The sequence below is a fragment of the Pongo abelii genome, chromosome 3, assembly GCF_028885655.2.
Source record: "Pongo abelii isolate AG06213 chromosome 3, NHGRI_mPonAbe1-v2.0_pri, whole genome shotgun sequence".
Classification (NCBI taxonomy): Eukaryota; Metazoa; Chordata; class Mammalia; order Primates; family Hominidae; genus Pongo; species Pongo abelii.
Window position 1 is genome coordinate 54715007 of NC_071988.2, and position 23028 is coordinate 54738034.

Genomic DNA, 23028 nt, shown 5'->3' on the forward strand with positions numbered 1-23028 from the left:
TGTGAATAGTGCCACAATAAACATACCTGTGCGTGTCTTTATAGCAGTATGATTTATAACCCTTTGGGTATATACCCAGTAATGGGATGGCTGGGTCAAATGGTATTTCTTTTTCTAGATCCTTGAGGAATCGCCACACTGTCTTCCACAATGGTTGAACAAGTTTACTTAAAGCAATATATAATAGAATTGCTTTGATACATAGGTGTTCATATTGAGAATATCACACTTTGTTGGCATGCTATATTTTCTGACCACAGTGGTTCTATTATGGAGACCAAAAATAAAATTTTAAGCCCCCCAACTAAATGAATGGACCCCTCCTCTCAGCCAAGGGCATTCTAAAGTAAACTTGAAACACTAGTTCAGGCCATGACAGGAATGGGTGGTCAAACACGCCTCAATATACCTTTCTCCCTTTGGAATTCAAGCACAACAGATCAGTATTAACATTAAAACAGAACTTAAAACTGAGAAAACAGACTCTTTTTAGCAATAAGACACCAATGTGACAAGATAGCAGGCCCTGAAATAAATTGAAGTATTTTACAACAGAAATATATTTCTTTGACATGTTTTGAAATGGCCCTGCAAAGCTGTGTTTTGTGGGAAAAAAAATGTACGTTCTATAGAGAATTCCTTTCCTTTTCCAGGTTTTTTCCTGATCCAAAAGAGAATTAACTAAGGGTCTGGCACCTTTTTAAGTCTGATAAGAAACATTTATAATCTATTCTGTTTGAAGCCTGCTACCTGGAGGCTTCATCTGCATAATAAGAACCTTGGTCTCCACAGCCCCTTATCTTAATCCAAACACTCCCTTCTATTGACTCTAGGTCTTTAGATAAACTCTATCAACCAATTGCCAATCAGAAAATCTTTGAATCCACATAAGCCCTGGAACCCCCTTCCTCCACGTTGAGTTGTCCCACCTCTCCTGACCAAACTAATGTACATCTTACATGTATTGCTTAATGTCTTCTATCTCCCTAAAATGTATAAAACCAAGCTGTAGCCTGACCACCTTAGGCACATGTTCTCACGATCTCCTGGGGCTGTTTCATGGGCCATGGCCACTCACATTTGGGTCAGAATAAATCCCTTCAAATATTTTACAGAGTTTGAATCTTTTCTTCTGCAGTTACAATTTAACTGTGGACCATTAGCACCTTGGCTAGCACACATGCAGCACATATCAGTAGTTTACTTCCTACTTGCTCCTAAATGTGGCCACTAGGATGATATGAAATTTCCAGGGATCTTCCAAATCTCTGAAGTGTTTTTCAACCACACTGAACATGTCCCTTCCTTTCTTCTTATGTTCAGCTAATGTTTGGAACTACCCCACTGGTACTCATTAAAAGAAAGACTTTGGACAAAATAAATTTAATGGAGTTTACTTGAGCAAAGAACAATTTATGAATCAGGCATCACTCAGAACCAGAAGAGGTTCAGAGAGCTCTGCTGCAGAAGCAAAGTTAGCAAATTTGTACAGGCTGAACAAGAAAGGAAGGCAAAGAAAATAAATGTTATAGGTTAAAGTGGAAAGTTTATAGAGGTAGGTTAGCAGTTTCTGATTAGAGAAGTCTCTAGTTTCATTTTACCGTTTATGTTAGATGTTCATTTGCTTATGCAGAAACTTAAAGCACTGGCATTGACTAAAGATGTACCAATTTAAATTTTTCTTTACATACTAAAGTTCAATTTTTTTCTGCCAAAATAATGTTTTAATAATAATTCTGATAGAAACTTGCTGGATTGTTCTCATAGTTCAAAGAGAAAAAGGGATATTCCAAGTGTTTCTGTCTGGCTAAGAAAAGTTTCAAGGATCTTGAGGTGGAAGCATACATGAAATAGGCAGGGAAAATGACTATGTATAATCAATATAGGGTGATTTTCATTTTTATGAAAACTATACTTATAGCTATGTGCAATAAAGCTATTTGGGTAGAGAAGATTCAAACTGAAAAAAAGCTAGCTTTGTACTTTTGTGTATTACTGAACTTTATTATTGCTGATATGAGGTTTTTAGAAACAGCAAAAAGTAGCCAATTTTCACAGGAAATTCAGGTGATTCCAAAAATAGCTGCAATATTATAAGTACCCAACAATGGACAGCATCTATTTTCCCCAAAATATCAGGATAGAAAATCCAAAATGTTATTCTGTTATTTAAAAGCCTCTGGCATTAACCAGAGATAAGGGAGGGGAAGCCATTTCTATTGATTTATGGATAAAAACAAAATAGTGTTGTATTGAGCTAGCAATATTGGTGAGAAGATAACTTCTTACTTTGGAGAAGAGAAAAATATCGAGTACCATGGGTAGATAAAAAGTTAGATTAGCAAATTTAGAAAAGAGTGCTAGCATCAATGTGACCTTTGTATAGGAACAAGGAAAATAGTAAAGGAAACAGAATTCTATCACATTTTACCTTCTTTAGAATGCATAAGTGAGGGAAAAAGAACACAGCTCTGGTATAAAAAAGAAATAAGGTTTTCAAACTAAACAGCACAATCACAGTTCGTTGGTGAATCAGTAACAGATTTCTCCCCCATCTTATAGGAATTATATTATAATGAGAAATATTACATGTAAATAAGGTAATTGTGACTCAAGAGAAAACTGTGCCTAGCTAGTTCCACATTAAAAGAAAGGTTATCTGGGAAAAAAAGGCCTTTGAGATTTCTTTATGTCATGGCACATACAGAAAACGCATGTGTAGTATACATAGAAAATATTTTTGTCATGGTGCTATGGTTTCAGTGTGTCCCCACTCCAAAATTCAGGTGTTAAAAACTTAATTATCATTGCAGCAGTACTGGGGGGAGGGGCCTTTCAGGAAGTGGTCATGTCATGAGTGCTTCATCCTCATGAATAAATTAATGCCATTGCCTGTGATCCCAGCACTTTGGGAGGCCAAGGTGGGTAGACCTCTTGAGCTCAGGAGTTTGAGACCAGCCTAGGCAACATGGCAAAACTCTGTCTCTACAGAAAATACAAAAATTAGCCAGGTATGGTGGTGAGAGACAGGACTAGCTGGATTTCCTAGGCTGACTAAGAATCCCTAAGCCTAGCTGGGAAGGTGACTGCATCCACCTTTAAACACGGGGCTTGCAACTTAGCTCACACCTGACCAATCAGAGAGCTCACTAAAATGCTAATGAGGCAAAAACAGGAGGTAAAGAAATAGCCAATCATCTATTGCCTGAGAGCACAGCGGAAGGGACAATGATTGGGATATAAACCCAGGCATTCGAGCCAGCAATGGCTACCCTCTTTGGGTCCCCTCCCATTGTATGGGAGCTCTGTTTTCATTCTGTTAAATCTTGCAACTGCACTCTCTTCTGGTCCGTGTTTGTTATGGCTCGAGCTGAGCTTTCGCTCGCTGTCCACCACGGCTGTTTGCTGCTGTCGCAGACCTGCCACTGACTTCCATCCCTCCGGATCCGGCAGGGTGTCTGCTGTGCTCCTGATCCAGTGAGGCACCCATTGCCACTGCCAATCAGGCTAAAGGCTTGCCATTGTTCCTGCACAGCTAAGTGCCTGGGTTCGTCCTAGTCGGGCTGAACACCAGTCACTGGATTCCACGGTTCTCTTCCGTGACTCACGGCTTCTAATAGAGCTATTACACTCACCACAAGCCCCAAGATTCCATTCCTTGGAAGCCGTGAGGACAAGAACCCCAGGTCAGAGAACACGAGGCTTGCTGCCATTTTGGAAGTGGCCCACCACCATCTTGGGAGCTCTGGGAGCAAGGACCCCCTGGTAACAGTGGGATAGTCTTAGCTATTTGGGAGGCTGAGGTGGGAGGATGGCTTGAGCCCAGGAGGCAGAGGGTGCAGTAAGCCAAGATCATGACACTGCACTCCAGACTGGGCAACAGAGCCCTGTCTCAAAATAATAATAATAATAATGACATTATAAAAAAGCTTACAGGAATGCGTTCAATCTCTTCTGCTTTTCTGCCATGTGAGGACAGAACATTCATCCCCTTTTTGTCCTCCTGCTTTCTGCCATGTGAAAATGTAGCTAGAGGTCTTCATCAGATACCAGTGCCTAGACCTTGGACCTCCCAGCCTCCAGAACTGTGTTAAAAAATGCCTAATTTTTATAAATTCCCCAATCTCAGGCATTCAGTTATAGCAGCACAAATAGGGTAAGAAACATGGCACACTGGCATAAATGGACAGGCTGGGCAATTGGCCCAGGCTCACTGGCTCCCTAGGACTTGCACAACCTTTTTGTGGCTTAAGGGGATCAATATCTCCTTAGGTACTGTATTAGTTCATTTTCATGCTGCTGATAAAGACATACTCGAGACTGGGAAGAAGAAGAGGTTTAATTGGGCTTACAGTTCCACATGGCTGGGGAGGCTTCAGAATCATAGTGGGAGGTAAAATGCACTTCTTACATGGCGGCAGCAAGAGAAAATGAGAAGATGAAAAAGTGGAAACCCCTGATAAAACCATCAGACCTCATGAGACATACTCACTACCATGAGGACAATATGGGGAAACTGTCCCCATGATTTAAATTGTCTCCCACCAGGTCCCTCCCACAACACATGGAAATTATGGGAGTACAACTCAAGATGAGATTTGGGTGGGGACACAGAGCCAAACTGTATCATTCCACCCCTGGCCCCTCCAAATCTTATGTCTTCACATTTCAAAACCAATCATGCCTTCCCAACAGTCTCCAAAAGTCTTAACGCATTTCAGCATTAACCCAAAAGGGCATAGTCCAAAATCTCATCTGAGACAAGACAAGTCCCTTCCACCTACGAGACCGTAAGATCAAAAGCAAGTTAGTCACTTCCTAGATACAGTAGAGGTACAGGTATTGGGTAAATATAGCAATTCCGAATGGGAGAAATTGGCCAAAACAAAGGGGTTACAGGGCCCACGCAAGTCTGAACTCCAGCAAGGCAGTCAAATTTTAAAGCTCCTAAATGATCTTGTTTGAGTCTAGATCGCACATCTAGGTCACGTTGATGCAAGAGGTGGGTTCTCTTGGTCTTGGGCAGCTCCCCACGCTGTGGCTTTTCAGGATATAGCCTCCCTCCTGGCTGTTTTCATGGGCTGACATTGAGTGTTTGTGACTTTTCCAGGGACACAGTGAAAGCTGTCAGTGTATCTACCATTCTAGGGTTTGGAGTGTGATGGTTCTCTTCTCATGGCTCCACTAGCTGGTGCCCCAGTAGGGACTCTGGAGGCTCCCACTCCACATTTCCCTTCTGCACTGCCCTAGCAGAGGTTCTCTATGAGAGCCCTGCCCCTACAGCAAACTTCTACCTGGACATTCAGGCATTTCTATACAACTTCTGAAACCTAAGCCAGAGGTCTTCAAACCTCAGTTCTTGACTTTTGTGCACCCACAGGCTCAACACCATGTGGAAGCTGCCAAGGCTTGGGGCTTCTACCCTCTGAAGCCACAGCTCAAGCTCTAGATTGGCCCCTTTCAGCCGCAGCTGGAGCAGTAAGGCACCAAGTCCTTAGGCTGCACACAGCTCAGAGACCCTGGGCCCAGCCCCCAAAACCACTTTTTCCTCCTAGACCTCCGGTCCTGTGATGGGAAATGCTGCCATGAAGACCTCTGACATGCTCTGAAGACATTTCTCCCTTTGACTTCGAGGCTAACATTTGGCTCCTCATTACCTATGCAAATTTCTGTAGCCAGCTGTAATTTTGCCTCAGAAAATGGGATTTTATTTTCTATCACATTGTCAGGCTTCAAATTTTCTGAACTTTTATGCTGTGTTTCCATTTTAAAATGGAATGCTTTTAACAGCACCCAAGTCACCTTTTAATGGTTTGCTGCTTAGAAATTTCTTCTGCCAGATACCTTAAAACATCTCTCTCAAGTTCAAAGTTCCACAAATCTCTAGGGCAGGGGCAAAATGCTGCCAGTCTCTTTGCTAAAATATAACAAGAGTCATCTTTGCTCTAGTTCCCCACAAGCTCCTTATCGCCATCTGAGACCACCTCAGCCTGGACATTATTGTTCTAATCACTATCAGCATTTTTGTCAAAGTCATTCAACAAGTCTCTAGGAGGTTCCAAACTTTCCCACATTTTCCTGTCTTCTTCTGAGCCCTCCAATCTGTTCCAACCTCTGCCTGTTACCTAGTTCCAAAGTCACTTCCATATTTTTGGTTATCTTTTCAGCAGCACCCCATTCTACTGACACCAATTTACTGTATTAGTCTGTTTTCATGCTACTGATAAAGATATACTTGAGACTGGGAATGAAAAGAGGTTTGCTTGGACTTACAGTTCCACATGGTTGGGGAGGCCTCGGAATCATGGTGGGAGGTGAGAGACACTTCTTACATGGTGGTGACAAGAGAAAATGAGAAGATGACAAAGGGGAGACCCCTGATACAACCATCAGATCTCATGAGACTTAATCACTACAATGAGAACAGTATGGGGGAAACCACCTCCACTATTAAACTTATCATCTCCCACCAGGTCCCCCCCACAACACATGGGAATTATGGGAATACAATTCAAGACGAGATTTGGGTGGGGACACAGAACAAAACCATATCAGGTACCCAGAATGCCTTCACTGCAAATCAGTACACTCCGGCTCGTCTTCAGACAATGATTAAAACCAGTAAGGAAAGAACCTGTGTTTTTAGTAAAGGGGTCAAATTGGGCCTGTGTGCTCTTGAGTTTCTGGATAACACCTGTGGAATCTCTTACTGTTTTAGTTGCAAACAGCTTGAATAAATCAAATAATTGCACATTGATATTTCCTGACTAGTTCAAACTTGGCATTACCTTTGGAATGGGATTTTGGATTGAAGAACAGAAGTCATCTTTCTGTGTATTTTGGCTTGTTCTTGTAGACATTATAGCAACTTGTTTCTTGGATTGATTTCCCTACCCTATGCTGTCAGCCAAAAGATTAGAGGTGGCCTAGAGCCCCAGAGGAAAAATGTAGCAAAAATTCAAAATACAATAGCTAAATTCAAGTATTTACTTTCATAACTTCTAATATTTTTGTCCATATCATACTATCCATCCTTCTGAAAATGGGAAGCTTATTAAAGCTTTGAGTTGAATTTTGAATAAAAAGTTAATTATTACATTTGTAAATTACCTTTGCAATATAATAAAGCATAGGTAAAATATGCCTTAATTCAAGAATAAAAGATGTTAACACAGATCATAAAATGGTAATCTGTTGCCAAAGCTAACAATATACTACAGGAACCACAAACTCCTCTTTTGTTTCCTAAATGTCTTGAGATACTTTGCCCCAGCCTTAGCTCTCTGGCTGACAGTATCTCACAATGCTTGTCACAGGATAGCTTTCTGTTTTCTTCTAAGCCTATACCAAAAGATCAGCCAATTGACAAGTAACAAAATCATTTCACCAGAGGTCTTAAATTATTATCAAATAAGGCAAAGGAGGTCCAATTTGTGACCAGCAATCAGTTTAGTCATTGTTTATTAGAGCCAAAATACACTGGTACTTACTAGATGGAGATGTTACTAGGGTTCCTTGTTCTTAGAACTCCCAAAATGGTGGCAGGCCACTTCCAAGATGGTGGCAAGCCTCTTGTTCTCTGACCTGGGGTTCTTGGCCTCATGGATTCCAAGGAATGGAATCTTGGGCCATGCGGTGGGTGTTATAGCTCTATTAGAAGCCATGGGTCACGGAAGAGAACCGTGGAACCCACAACTAGTGCTCTGCTTGATTATGACAAACCTGGGCACTTAGCCATGCAGGAACAATGGCAAGCCTCTGGCCCGATTGGGAGTGGCAATGTGCGCCTCACTGGATTAGGAGTGCAGCAGACACCCTGCTGGATCCAGAGGGGTAGAAGTCAGCTGCGGGTCTGCGACAGCAGCAAACAGCAGTGGTGGACAGCAAGCGAAAGCTCAGCTTGAGCCGTAACAAACACAGACCAGAAAAGTATGCGTTGCAAGATTTAATAGAGTGAAAACAGAGCTCCCATACAATGGGAGGGGACCCAAAGGGGGTTGCCATTGCCGGCCGGAATGTCTGGGTTTATATCCCGACGATTGTCCCTCCCTCTGTGCTCTCAGGTGATAGATGATTGGCTATTTCTTTACCTCCTGTTTTTGCCTAATTAGCATTTTAGTGAGCTCTCTTTACTATCTGATTGGTCAGGTGTGAGGCTAAGTTGCAAGCCCAGTGTTTAAAGGTGGATGCGGTCACCTTCCCAGCTAGGCTTAGGGATTCTTAGTCAGCCTAGGAAATCCAGTTAGTCCTGTCTCTCAGAGATGTGACAGCTTTTCCCGTTGGTAACAAAAACCTAATCTGTAACTCAGACTCAGGATCTAGGACGTTTGTAGGTTCACAGTATGAAACTATACAGTTTGAACATGGCAAAGATTGACATGCATGAATTGGGCTTTAGGCAGTTCATTTCCATCTTTGCATTGCTATCCAATAATATTTTTTGTGCTGTATTTGTTTTTCTCATTTTTATCCATTTTTACATTTTTCACCTTTTTAAATTTATCTTTTCCCTCTTTTTATTTAAGACAGGGATCAGATTCAGTATATGCTGTCCCAAAACACTGGCATCTGAGAAAACAGCAGAAACATTTTACTCTCACCTCTCCCACTTTTCCCCTGAAGTAGGTCAAAAGATCATCATTGCGAAGTCCCCTCCTTATACTCAGAGAAAGGAAACATCCTTACCTTTGAAGGAACAGGGACACAGGAAAGAATCCAAGTAAGTCTTATTTTATTTATTGTCATTAGAGCATACCTTTTTATCCAATCATACTTCTCCATGACTATTCACTTTTTCATCAAACTTAGCATAAAAAACACACAGGTTTACCTGTTTATTTTGGTCTTCATTTCCTTGTGAAGGCTCCTATGTCACTGAAAACTAATATTAAATAAATGTGTATGCTTCTCTCTTGCTAAATTGCTTTATGTTATAAGGGCCACAGCCATGAATCTAGTGATGGGTAAAGAAAAGAAATCTTTTCTCCTCTACATAAGTAAATAAGCTAGTACTCACATATATGAAAGAAATCCCTTTTGTACTCTATAATTTATTTTCCTTGAGGAGTGGAAGCTATTATGAAATTACTGAGGCTTAGAAAGAACTGAATGAAAAATTAAGCATTTTCTGCATAAGCAATATGAGAAAGATATTTTCTTTATGATTTTGCCACTAAATCTTAAACACAAATCCAGCCTGGTAATGTTTTCTTCCTCATTAATATTAATTTACTTTGGGGAGCTACACTAGAAACACTGAGAAAATAAGTACACTCAGCCAACCCTATATGTGCTTGCTTCAACTGTAAGCTAACAAATCAAAACCAAAAAATGAGTATCTGCATTGCCTGATGTACCAACATAGACTTAAAATGGCACGTAAGACAACTGAAAGATGTACTATATATTAACAGAACCTCTCCAACAAGAAAAACAAAATACTCATTTTGTTTTGTGCTTAAAAGTCAGTCACAAGATGTCTATCTAGTGCTATCTGAAAAATCTTTACTACAAAGGCAATGCAACTTCTCATAAACTCTCAGTGGTGCTAATAGAACCAGATATGCTGATGGACTATAACAATAGAAGAAATCACGAAGTGAGCAGAACAATGGCTCTCTGTTGTTGAAAAAGAAAGGGAAGAAAAGCAAAGAGACAGGAAGGGAAAGGCTGACAGGTAGTCTTGAATACAATGAATTGGTTACAAAAAGATACTTAAAACATGATAATAAATTGGATTGTCCAAATTGTGATCAATATTTTTGACTGTTAAAACTGATAATAACTTGTTTCTCTTGTTACACATTGTAGATATCATTAATAATCAGTTATATTAAGTTTTAATATATCAGAATCATATTAAGTTTATGATGTTTTTCAAAATAAAGAATGCACAAATATATGCAGGGGGACTGTATTGCAATAAAAAAAGTTAATCAGTACAAAAGATTAAAATTTTTTTGGTCTGATGTAAAAAGTAGTCCTAACCTATGTAATCACTGACTGGCTCAGTATGATTTGCTTCACAAAAGTGATAATTTAAACATTTTTAAAGTATTTTACATATAATGTTTTTCAGTTATCTATCTGCATGAAAACTACTCAATATTAGCTCTTCTGCCACCCCGTTTAGACTGCAAACTTTAACAAAAGCAGTGTTCTAATGTCCTAATACTAGATCTTTTGATATTTTTAAAATAGTTTTATGCTTGGGCAAAATTCATTGAAAACAACACAAAATTTACTCTAAAATTTTTCCTGTCTTTTACAACAAGTACCACTGAGTGTCTAACATTTGAAAATTTTTCTGCTGCCCCTAAAATGTCACTTAAATATGTCTCCTAAATGAGCAACATATTCTTTGCAGGTTTTTAAGAGAGCTAGCTCTCTATTCAGAAAGCAGAAAGCACAAATATTAAAGTGTGAATTGAGAAAAATAATGAAATCCAGTTACTTTGAGTCTAAGTACTCATATATGTTCAAGTTCCCCAAAGTTTTGCAGTTTCAAAACACAAGAATAAAATTATTTGTCATGGGGATATCTGTATTTGTTTTGGCTCTGCTCTACTATTTGGGATGTTGTTGATACCTCCAGGTTCTTTACTATTTATTCTTCCAAATGCATACTCCTAATACAATTTATTAATGCTAAAGAAATTTTGTAGCTTAATCATTTAATATTGTTACAAATAGTCAAGTAATAGCAGTGAGAATAAAAAATGCACCACAAATGTGAGTACCTTGTTGAAACATAATAACAGATATATCCACCAGCAATAAATGCATTAAATTGGGTAGCAGAGAAGTTTCTTATATCACAATCTGAAATATGTATGTCATAAATGCACAATTCTGTGTTTTGCATCATAGAAAACAGACTTTTGAAAATTCAAAAGGGATATATCCAAAAGAAGCATTCTTTTGTTTTCTGCTCTCTTGCCGTGATATCCTGTAATGGCCCCTTCATCCATGATTTCGTGTGTCTGCAGCTATACCAGAGTACAAACCTGTATCATTTCCCTGCAAGGAGTAATTCTCTTTGATGTTAATCCCTGATGTGACAGCCTATTAAAAGTATTATTTTAATTATTAAATGTACTTTTAAAAATTACAACCTAATTTTTTCAGAAGATGTACCCATGTATGAGGCCATGGCTTGTGTGCATTGTGTTACTTAAGAATTGGCCAGTGCCCTACTTACACCAAAACATCTTCTCCGGTATCCAACAGTGTCTCTACCACTCATGTTAAAGTCAGCCTTATAAGACATAGGATCTTCAAAATGTCACTCAGCTGATAGAAGTTTCAATTTATTGACTGATTAATATCTAATTTATAATAAAGAGGGACCTAGTGGAATTGGCTGCAGGTCAGGTTAATAATTTATTTGAAAGAAAATTATGACAAAATTTTGGGAAAATTAAGCTGTCCCAGAAGTGCAGGGTGCAGTGTCTCAGGCAATGGAATGAAAATATTGAGAAAACGAGGTAAAAGAAGATGGAGAAAAGTGAATTAATGAGGCTGGAAAAGAGAAATGCAGTAAGTTTACTGAATACATAAAATGTAAGTTAACTTAGTAAATCTAAAAAGGAATGTTCATGCTAACATGACTGTAACACAGAGGCACACTATATAGGAGAGAGACACACAGAAGAATAGACTGTTTTATATTCTTTTGAATACTGATATGAAAGCAGTGGTGGGTTCCACTTTGTCGCCAGTCCCCTATTGTTCTGCAATCAGTTTATCCAGCTTCTGATTTCACCAACCAAAATCAGCCCCCAAACTACCACCACATACTTGGGCAGCAGCTTCCACAGACAGTGGTGATTTTCACAGATGCCTCCATGACCACCTTCTTCAGGATCTCACTTTCATGAGCAGATGATCTTACCTTCTCAGACATTCCCACAAGCTGTTACTGATCACTTACCCACCCATATGAGTAATTCAGGCTAAGATGTTTGCTATTTCTCTGTTCCTTCAGCTTCTCACTTCTCCAGTTCCTCCCACATTTGTATCGCTTTAATTCCTATATTAAGCCTTTCATTTCCAATGCAGCTCGCAATAATTCTGTATTCTTAATTGAATACTGGCAAAGACATTGATACCTGAGATGGACCAGTTTTTTAACTATTCATGTCTCACTGTATCCACTTATTTCACAGTACACTCCCACACTTATACTTGACTCATTATGACTTGCTTTGGCCAATGCACAGAAGTAATTTTGATGGAAGCGGAGGATTGAAAAGGTCTTGAATATATCTGCTTTTTCTCATGAAGCCTTGCCACTGTTATGGTAACACGCCAGTTCTCCTGCAGGAGAAGAATGTGGAAGAGAATTTATGCAAGCCAAGGTTATCCTAGGCAAGTCAGAGCCCAACAAAGCCACCAGCTGACCACAGATGTATAAAGGATGAGATCAGCCAAGCCTCATCTAGATCATCAGAGCAGCCAGCCAAAAAGCAGAACCATGAAAAATAACAAATGCTTGTTGCTTTAAGCCACTAATTTGGGGAAAAGTTGGTATACAGAAATAAATAACTGATACAGTAAAATAAGTAAAGTTAAAGGGAACACAGCTTCAGGTATAGGCATCTGGAAATGAAGAATGTATATAGAATTAAGGGCATTGGCAAATGCCTCATCTCAGTGGGTTGATTGCCTCATCTTGTTGATTAGGACTTGGGGGAAAGATCATGGGTAAGGAAGTTTAAGGTAAAGGCATATGGATGAACTTACAAAAGTAAGCCTAAAGCATGACTATGAAAGAAAGCATAAAGTTGCATGTTGATGTCCATGAGTGAATAATCACCACTTAAAAAGCCTAAAAAGAAAAATCGATATAATGACATAGCCAAGTGATCTGAGCCACCTTCTGACATCAGCCAGCTTCTGATGTTAACTACCCCATTGGTGACACACTGGGCTTATGAACAGACAATCTATGATGATGAAGATATAGCATATGCATGGGTCCTACAGCATGGACTCCTACTCGCCAAGGCTGTTCTAGCTACTGCTACTGCCCAATGTCCAACATGCCATCAATAGAGACTGAATCAGAGCCACTAATAAAATGCTGTGTAGGGTGACCAATAACCCCAGTATGTCTACACCTGAGGATTTTGCCAGGACAGAGGACATTCAGTGCTAAATCCAGTTCATTCTCAGGTAAATTATCCCTTATGAAAACCAAGCAACCAATTGGTGGCAAGTTAACTACATTGTAACCCCACAATCCTGGAAAGAGTAGTGAGTGCTCTTAATTGGAATGTTCATAAATCTTTGTTTAGGTTTTTCTTTCCTGTCCACAGAGCCTCAATTAACTTGCAGAGTATTTAAACAAATGTCACATCATCATGCATAACATCATCTCAAACTAAAAGAGCCATTCTACAGCAAAGGAGGTGTGATGTTGGACATGTGGACACAGGATACACTGGTCCAATCACATATTGCACCACTCAGAGGCTGCCAGCCTAAGATAGCATTGAGACAGCATTTTGATTATACAGCTGAGGTGTTAAATTGGAGATGTGACACTGCAAGGATGGGACACCAAACTCCAGATGTGGTTTTCACCCTAAATCAAGAGCCATAAAATGGTGCCATGTCCACAATAGATAAAATACATACCTCTAGGACAAAGGATGGAGTTAGGAGCGACTTTGCTCATTGTCAATTCCATCAACCCACTGAAAGAATTCATGCTTCCTATTCTACAACATTAGATTCTAGAATTCTTCAGGTATTCTTCTAAGAGATAGCCTATGAATAGTGTCAATAAAATTTAAGCTACACATTTCTCAATGATTTTGAGCTCCCGATGCCAAGGAAGGTAGTCACCAGCCTGGCAGAGATTATTGATTCTGATCACCAAAAAGAAGTAATGAAGCTGAAAAAAGTATGTTGGGCACCCAGATGATCCAATAGGGCATTTATTAATACATCTTTCCACAATTTTGACAATAACAAGTGCAACAAACCACCCAAAAATACCTAGAGTGTGCTGCCCCTCTGCACAGAAATTTCCTTCCCTCGCTTAGAAACCTAGTGAACTCATATTCATTTTAAATGTTTTCCTTGACGCTCTTAGTAAAGGATCTCTTTCTCCACTACCCTGACAACTTTAAGCATTTATACTAAACATTAACACTGTCATTTGTTATTTGTATGTGCATTGCACTTCTATAACTGTAAGCAATTTAAATTGAAAAAATACGCATTATTCCCCTTTCAGTTCAGGATTTAGAATTGTTCTTGATAAATAGGTGACGATCAGCAAATACTTGTTAAAGGAATAAAAAGGAGGAAGGATTGTCACTTTTTCTCTGAAATATTTGCTTTACCCCCACCCTATTCTTTATCAGGCATGCAGAGCTCTATTGTTTTCTTTGTAAGGAAAAGAATCTTCTCTTCTGCTGAATTCTAAGCAATTGGCATGCAAGAGATTTTTTGCCTTTCATCTCCTATGCTTAGGAGAGTGCATCACTCAGATTAAATGCTCAATACATATTGAATGAAGGAATAAAAATATTAAATTTCCTACTGTTACTGCCTTAAAGCAAAACTAAAAGCATAACATAGTAACATCAAAAAGACTTGTTAGAAAACCCATTCAAACTTGACTTTTTAAAAATATCTGTCAAGATGATTATGTTAAAAGAATCTGAAAATCTTAGAAATACTAAGGAAAGGATGTATGTTTTAAGTCATTGAGAGTCGTGTTTGAACTTCAGTTTTGATGCTAGTCATGTGAATTCTGGATTTCATTATACACTCTAAGCTTCTATTTCCTCATTTTTAAAACAAAGATAAACATCTACTTGGCAAGAATTTTATGAAATTTAAATGAGAAAATGAATTTAAAAACAGGCTAATACACAGTAGACACTTGGTAAACAATAGCCACTATTATTTTTCATTGTTTTTAATATCATCATCATTAGTAATATAAACCTGCTTGGAGCTCACACACTACCATAGTTAATATTGCTGTTTTTAAAAGGATTCTCCTTAAATTTGGACAAGTGGAAGGTCATATGGATTGTGGTAATTTGTGAGTTTTAAACAGGCAATTGAGAATTCTTTTCCCTCTTACAAAAAACACATTTCCATCTTTCCAGTACTGTCAAGGAAAAATATTTTTTCCTTGAAATCTAAGTCCTTCACTGAATGTCCTATTAAGCTATGTCATCAGCCCGGCGCGGTGGCTCACACCTGTAATCCCAGCACATTGGGAGGCCAATCACGCCACTGCATTCCAGCCTGGGCGACAGAGCAAGACTCCATCTAAAAAAAAAAAAAAAAAAGCTATGTAGTCTAAAGACTGACCCAGACCCATTTTGGAAGTATTCTTTCCCTACTTGTCTGGGAAGAAGTAAAGATTTCATGCATGTCCATGTGAAGAGACCACCAAACAGGCTTTGTGTGAGCAACATGGTTGTTTATTTCACCTGGGTGCAGGTGGGCTGAGTCCGAAAAGAGAGTCAGCGAAGGGAGATAGGGGTGGGACCATTTTATAGGATTTGGGAAGGTAATGGAAAATTACAGTCAAAGGGGGTTGTTCTCTGGTGGGCAGGGGCGGGGGGTCACAAAGTGCTCAGTGGGGGAGCTTCTGAGCCAGGAGTAGGAAATTCACAGGGTTAATCAGTTAAGGTGGGGCAGGAACAAATCACAATGGTGGAATGTCATCAGTTAAGGTGGGGCAGGGCCTTTTCACTTCTTTTGTGATTCTTCAGTTACTTCAGGCCATCTGGGCGTATACGTGCAAGTCACAGGGGATGCGATGGCTTGGCTTGGGCTCAGAGGCCTGACAAAAGTTTCTTCTTCTTCTTTTTTTTTTTTTTTTTTTTTACCATTTTAGAAAACACTAACATATTATTGTCTCATGCGTCCATGTAAAGAGACCACCAAACAGGCTTTGTGTGAGCAACAAGGCTATTTATTTCACCTGGGTGCAGGCGGGCTGTGTCCAAAAAGAGTGTCAGCAAGGGTGGTGGGATTATCATTAGTTCTTATAGGTTTTGGGACAGGCGGTGGAGTTAGGACCAATGATTTGTGGGCAGGGGGTGGATCTCACAAAGTACATTCTCAAGGGTGGGGAGAATGCAAAGAAGCTTCTTATGAGTGGGGGAGATTACAAAGAATCTTCTTAAGGGTCGGGGACATTACAAAGTACATTGATCAGTTAGGGTGGGGCAGAAACAAATCTCAATGGTGGAATGTCATCAGTTAAGGCTATTTTCACTTCTTTTGTGGTGGATCTTCAGTTGCTTCAGGCCATCTGGATGTATACGTGCAAGTCACAGGGGATATGATGGCTTAGCTTGGGCTCAGAGGCCTGACAATTACCATATATAACATACTCCTGCATTTTAGCTCATAGATTTTCTGGGACAGAGTAAGCACCCATTGTCCATTTACTTACTTGTATTTATTTTAATCTAAAGGGATTCAGAACATATCACCCCCAAATATGCCATTTTGGCATATTAGTTATTTTGAACTTAAAAAATTGAGAACCAGCCAACAGAGTAAAAGTTTTTACCTCCCCCTCAACTGCCTAAAATATAAATTTCCCCTTTGTAAAGGAAATGTACATCTATTTTAAATTTTTCATTAGTAAAAATATCAGTACCAGGAAAAAAATCTATTCTGAGTTAACTTTATCACCTGAAAGACTTTTATCTTCATAACAATGCAATTTTTATTCATCATCTTCCTCCCTTCACCTTCCTGTAAGTTGCCTTCACCACTTTGCAGAAGCACCAAACCACAGTTATTTTCTGTAGCTCAGGATGCTATATAAGCCTCAATTAACTGGCCTTTTCTCATATGAACTTCTGTGCATATACACATAAAATTGTTTTTCTCCTGTTAATCTGTCTTATGTCAATTTAATTCCTAGACCAACGAACCATTTTTCATCCCTTTCAAAAAGCCAACGAAAATATATATCTCTCATGAAAATAAATTAAAACCATCCAAATGAGAATATGCAAAGACTGTGTATTTAGAGCTTGCCATAAAGCAAGGGAGTCAGCCACCATCAATTGCTTTTGGCAAAGATTCAAAGTCCATCAGGGGAGTGAGAAATCTTCAAAGTGAAATTGTAGGTTGTTGGCCTTGGGTAGCTGGAGGCAGGCTAACTAGAAGTGAAGGTACCTATTTGGCTCTCTATGGTTAATTCCGAATTGGAACCAGAAGTAAAATTAGGGAAGCTGTTATTTACTGATCAAGTCATGACCATTTTGCACAGTTTGTGGTTTGGCTTCCTGAACCAGTAGCTACAGAGTCTGCAGATTAGAATTTTATTTTTACATATGGTCTGGCCATTGTTGGTGTATATATTCAATTTCTCCCTCTTTTTCTCACATAGAAAGAGGACCCGCTCAGAATACTAGCATTTATTTGCACGCTGGTCCACACTTATAAAAATGAGTTTCAAAATATATTTATAAATTCAAATATATTTCTACACTAGAATTAAAGCATACTTTTTTCTTTCTTTCTTTCTTTTTTTTTTTTTTTTGAGACAGTCTCACTGTGTCACCCAGGCTGGAGTGCAGTGGCACCATCTCGTCTCACTGCAACCTCCACCTCCCAGGTTCAAGCTATTCTCCTGCCTCTGCCTCCCAAGTAGCTGGGATTACAGGCACACACCACCACTCCAGCTACTTTTTTTGTATTTTTAGTAAAGACAAGGTTTCACCATGTTGGCCAAGCTGGTCTCAAACTCCTGACCTCAAGCCATCTACCCACCTCAGCCTCCCAAAGTGCTGGGATTACAGGCATGAGCCACTCTGCCCAACCTGAGTTAAAGCATACTTTAAAAAAAATTTGTGTATAGATTTCTATGTAAAATAGATATATTTGTATTGACTTAAGCTTTACGTTGTTGTTTGTTTTGGGAGGAGTCTCAATAATGCCCAAGAGGAGATCGGAGATCTTGAATTGGAGATCTTTTAAGGACAATTTTGAAAACCAAGATGGAAATACTTTAAAGGTTACCATTGACAGAGTAGGAGCATTGCCATCTTGGACAAGCCCCTCATTCTAAAGTTCACCTTAATCAAAAACCCCCTAAATCCAAAGGGCATCAGCTAAGGTCAGCACAAAAATAAACCACAACTAACATCTCCAACCAGAAACATTCCAAACTCCTCCTCTGCCAGAGACATGCTAGCCCAGAAATAACCCCTCTCTGGCAGGGAAGGTTTCAGCCTCAAGATAACCCCCTCCAGCAGGAAAGATGTCAGCCCCAAGATAACCTCCCCTCTACCCAGACACATTCCAACTCTGCCATAAGGTTCTCCCTCACACAGAAACATTCCAAGTTTGTGATAAGCCCCCTCACCCTAAAGCCAATATACACTGTTATTCTGTAAGAGAAGGTGATCCTGACCGAAATCGACAAGAAGACCCTCTCAGGTTTATTTTCTCTAAAATAAATAAAACTGTCGAGCTGCATTTCATGTTTCTTCTCTCTTTCTTTAACTCTTACAACCATAACTAGCAGAAACCTGAATGTTTACTATTGGTGTTCCCCCAAGAGAAGAGCAATCTGTTCCTTACACATTGATTACAAGCCCCAAGAGAAGAGCAATCTTAGTGTGAAATTGTTTTTTTTTTTAAACTGGAAATAATTAAATCTGATATATAAAATAGTTCATGAGCCATACAAAGTCTTCAAAAGCAATTTTGTTACCTGAATAAATTATTTTTATCTTTAGGAAGGGGTCACAACAAATTCTAAAGTATGCATAAAAATAATTTCAAATAAAGAAATGATTCTGCATTCTTACAGTTGCTTTAAACTGGGTAAAACAAAAGTTTTGAATATAGCATCATGTTACCTTTAAGAAGTTGAAAAATAATCAACTTCTTAATAAGAAATTATAAAAGTTTATAGTACAAACAATTTCTTGATTTAAAGAAGGGTCTGCTTTAAGTACAAATGTTTAATGTAAGTTAGTCTTCTTCAAACCATTTTTTCATTATTTTCAATAAATATTTATTGAATACACAACAGAAGACAAGATTGAGGATGAGAGCTCAAACAAGACCATCATACATAATATATTTTGCCTGAAGTACATTTTATTTTTTTATTTTTTTCTTTCATCATTGAGATTTTATAGGTTGAGGACCAGTACAGACATTTCAATTTGTACACAATTCTTAACATACATACCGAAAATCTAAAAGGCCATGTATTGTAATTCTTTTTTGAAGTTATTCCAGTGACTTTCCCCCTTAAAATTTGGAAGCAAATTTTCCTTAAAGGCTATCAAGTACCAGTACCTTCACATGTTGATAAGCTGTTAAATACGTCCCACCAATTCACAACTGAATAGCATATACACAACATATTCAAATTTTTAATCTTTCACAGCACAGTAACAAAGTTATTAGGAAATCAGGACTACCACAACCGAAGATGTTACAGAGTGCACACATTTCTCACAGGGAGAGCCATGATCAAGGAGTAGTTTTCTTTGGGAAACAATTCTACTACAAAACATGGGAATAGAAGTAATTTAAAATATTCAAGACATTAAATGCGGGACATACTCTATATTGCCATTTAACCTGCTTTATATTATAGGATATACAAACTAACCTCCCAGCTATGGAATGTTAAGCTGACACTCAAGACAGCCAAAGCCTCCCATAATTCAATATCCCACAGTATTTTCTGGTTGTACCAAAAAATAAACAACCAGCAAATAATTTCACCTCTTAAAAAAAAAGCATTTACACTTAAATAATGGGATGAGGTGTGATTCCCTCCTTCTTAAAAATGTTTCTAGAGCTACTAAAAAACTTGCATTTACAAAATAGTTGATAAAAAATATTCCTCTGGATTGTACAAGAAGGGAGACAGGTACAGCTGATAAGACATGGTATACGGTATTAATCAGACTTGGCTTCTTTCTCTCTTGCTTTATCAGAGGCTGGACTCTCCTCAGTTTTCGTTTCCCCGTTTTCTGCAGGTAAATCAGTTTCTTGGTTAACCACTTAGGCCTGTTTTCCCTTTGCTCCCCTTTTCCCTTTTGTTTGCACCTTTTTGTCTGAAGATTTATCTTTCGCTGCTGCCCTTTTCAGCTTCGCTTCCACTTTTGCAGGAGCAGGTTTAGCTAACAACCACTCCGATCTCCTCTTGGGCTCTTCCTTGGCGGCCCCTTTGTCAGAGCTGACATTCCTCTTGGGCATCCTGGCAGCGGGGAGGGCATGTGCCAGGTTCCTGCGGGCGGGGGCGCGCCTAGAACCTTCGCGAAGCTGGGCTGCAGCTCCTCCCGCCGCCGAAGCTGCTGAGACCCACTGCCTTAACTACATTTTGAAAACTTGAACCAACATTTCAAAATCAGGACATTTCATATACAAGTCTGGATTTCAGTCTTCCCTTGAACAACCAGGGCCTGCATTTGCGTAGATCAGCTCAACAGATCAGCTCAACAAAAGAGGCAGAGAGGGATATGAGATGTTCACCACAGTTCTGACAACTCCCCAGTGAGACTCTGCCTCTCAATTGTCCTGCCACCGTTTTTATCTCCAAATAAATACGTTTTATACCTTCATGTCTATAAAGAATTGAAAAGCAAAAGATAGACCAATAAAGTATCACATTTTAAGAAAAAGGGAAAAATATATTTTCCCTTTTAAATTTCAACTGCCTTCTTTAATTTAAATTAAATATCCAAAGACTTTCTGTAATAAAGAAGACAAAATCCAGCCCACTTCAACTGCTTATAAAGGTTGAGTATTAGGGGGTAGTTCACACGTATAATCTCAATGTTTTGGGATGCTGAGGCTCCAGAGGATCACTTGAGCACAGGACTTCAAGACCAGCCTGGGCAACAAAGCAAGACCAAATAAATAAATAAATAAATAAATAAATAAATAAAGTTAGCAAAGCAAGACCCAATAAATAAATAAATAATAAATAAATAAATCAAGAAAGTTAGCCAGGCATGGTGGCATGCACCTGTGGTCCCAGCCACTCCAAGGGCTGAGGTGGGAGGATCGTTTGAGCCTGGGAGGTCAAGGCTGCAGTGAGCTGTGATCTAGCCACTGCACTCTAGCCTGGGTAACAGAGTGAGACCCCCTCTCAAAAAAAAAGAGCAAAAAAGCTTGAGTATTTCTTATCCAAAATGCTTGGTACCATGAGTATTTCAGGGTTTCTTGGATTTTGGAATATTTGTATATATGTAATGAGATATCTTGGGAATAGGACCCGAGTGTAAACACAAAATTCTTTAGTTTAACATACACCTTATAAACACAGCCGGAAGGTAATTTTATACACTATATTTTGATAATTTTGTGAATGAAACAAAGTTTGTGTACATTGAACCATCAGAAAGCAAAGGTGTCACCATCTAAGCCACACATGTGGACAATCTGTGGTTGTTTGGCATCGCCATCACTCCTGACTCTGAACTTATATGCTATTAATAAGCAATCATTTTCTTATTCACATGTAGGTGTTTAAGTAAAAAATATGACATATCATTAATACAGTGAAAAAATAATGTGTTCAGGGTAACTAAACAGCACAGTAGCATCATCAGAATACCTCTATCAGCTGTTAAACAACAGCAACTATAAACAACAGCAGACTGAATAAACTGTGCATTGTGCACCTGTGTTTTCACTGCAACCTGTCACATGAGGCCAGGTGTGGAATTTTCTACTTTGTGGCATCATGTTGGCACTCAAAATGCTTCAGGTTTTGGAGCATATTGGATGTCGGATTTTCAGATTAGGGATGCTCAACCGATATTATTATTCTGGCCCCTGCAAATTTTTCAGTAAGTCCCCTAGTATGTCATGCCAGGGACTATGCGAGTTCCTGGGAGTAGCACTGTAACGCGTTCTTGAGTGGGTCCTTGACTTCATTGAGTTTATAGTCTAGTAGGAGGAAGGCTATGAAGAATTCTAATAAAGTAAAACAAGCAATCACAACAAACCTTCCTCATTAACTTATCAAAAATGGAAACTTTGAAGAGCTGCTCTTTAATAAATCATTGGAAAGCACCAGGACCCAGGTGTTTTGACTCAGCCTCATTTCAGACTGAGATCTGAGGTCCTGATACCTCATGTGCCTATGTATGCTGATAATCACCATTACCTGTACAACTCTTTACATACTCTCATCTACACAATCATCTTCAACTCTCTCTCATCAACTTCAGTCTTACAATTTGTGATCAGCAGACTCCCCTGTAACTTCCACCTCTTCTCTGAATGTTCTTATCAGTGGCCGAGTTCCATTAATCCTGGCTTCCTTTTGTGTAAATTCTTCTGCTGAACTGCTTTTAACAGAAAGTCCTTTTATTCTTTCTCAGCCTATAAACCTCAGGACAATGTGATGTGATAGGTGTCCTCCTTTCTTCTTACTGCCATATCCAATTAATTAACTCCCCCCGTACTTTTGAGAAAATTAATGCTAAAGCCTTTGCCATCCATCTATAAGAGTGACACCTTTTCTTATGTCTTAATGCCTTCTGCTAAGCTACTACTCTTTATCATTTGTTGAAGCTTTCTCTCAGGGCAAAGAATTTCTCCCCACCTCACTATCATTATCAGCTATTTCAACATTAACATAGATGAAGTGGCCACACCCTCATATCTTTGGTTCTTGAACTCTCATCTCTACCTTACATACCCATTCCCACACTCAGCTTTGATTTCATTAGAAATTGAATCAAATATAAAATGTGGACTTCAGACATTACAATATTCAACCCGTCTTTAACTCTCTTGCTATAACTTTGTTTCATGCACAAAATTATCAAAATCTTCTTTAACTCTCTTGCTATAACTTTGTTTCATGCACAAACTTTGTTTCATGCAAAAAATTATCAAAATATAATGTATAAAATTACCTTCTGGCTATGTTTATAAGGTGTATGTTAAACTAAAGAATTTTGTGTTTACACTCGGGTGCTATTCCCAAGATATCTCATTATGTATATACAAATATTCCAAAATATTGGCCCTTTCCTGGTTTTGTTT

The 23028-nt window shown here is 38.9% G+C and overlaps 1 pseudogene; it reads right to left on the reverse strand.

Moving 5' to 3' along the window:
• Nucleotides 1-19628: 19628 nt before the first annotated feature.
• Nucleotides 19629-20449, reverse strand: LOC112133153 (non-histone chromosomal protein HMG-14-like; annotated as a pseudogene).
• Between the last annotated feature and the right edge of the window lie 2579 nt (nucleotides 20450-23028).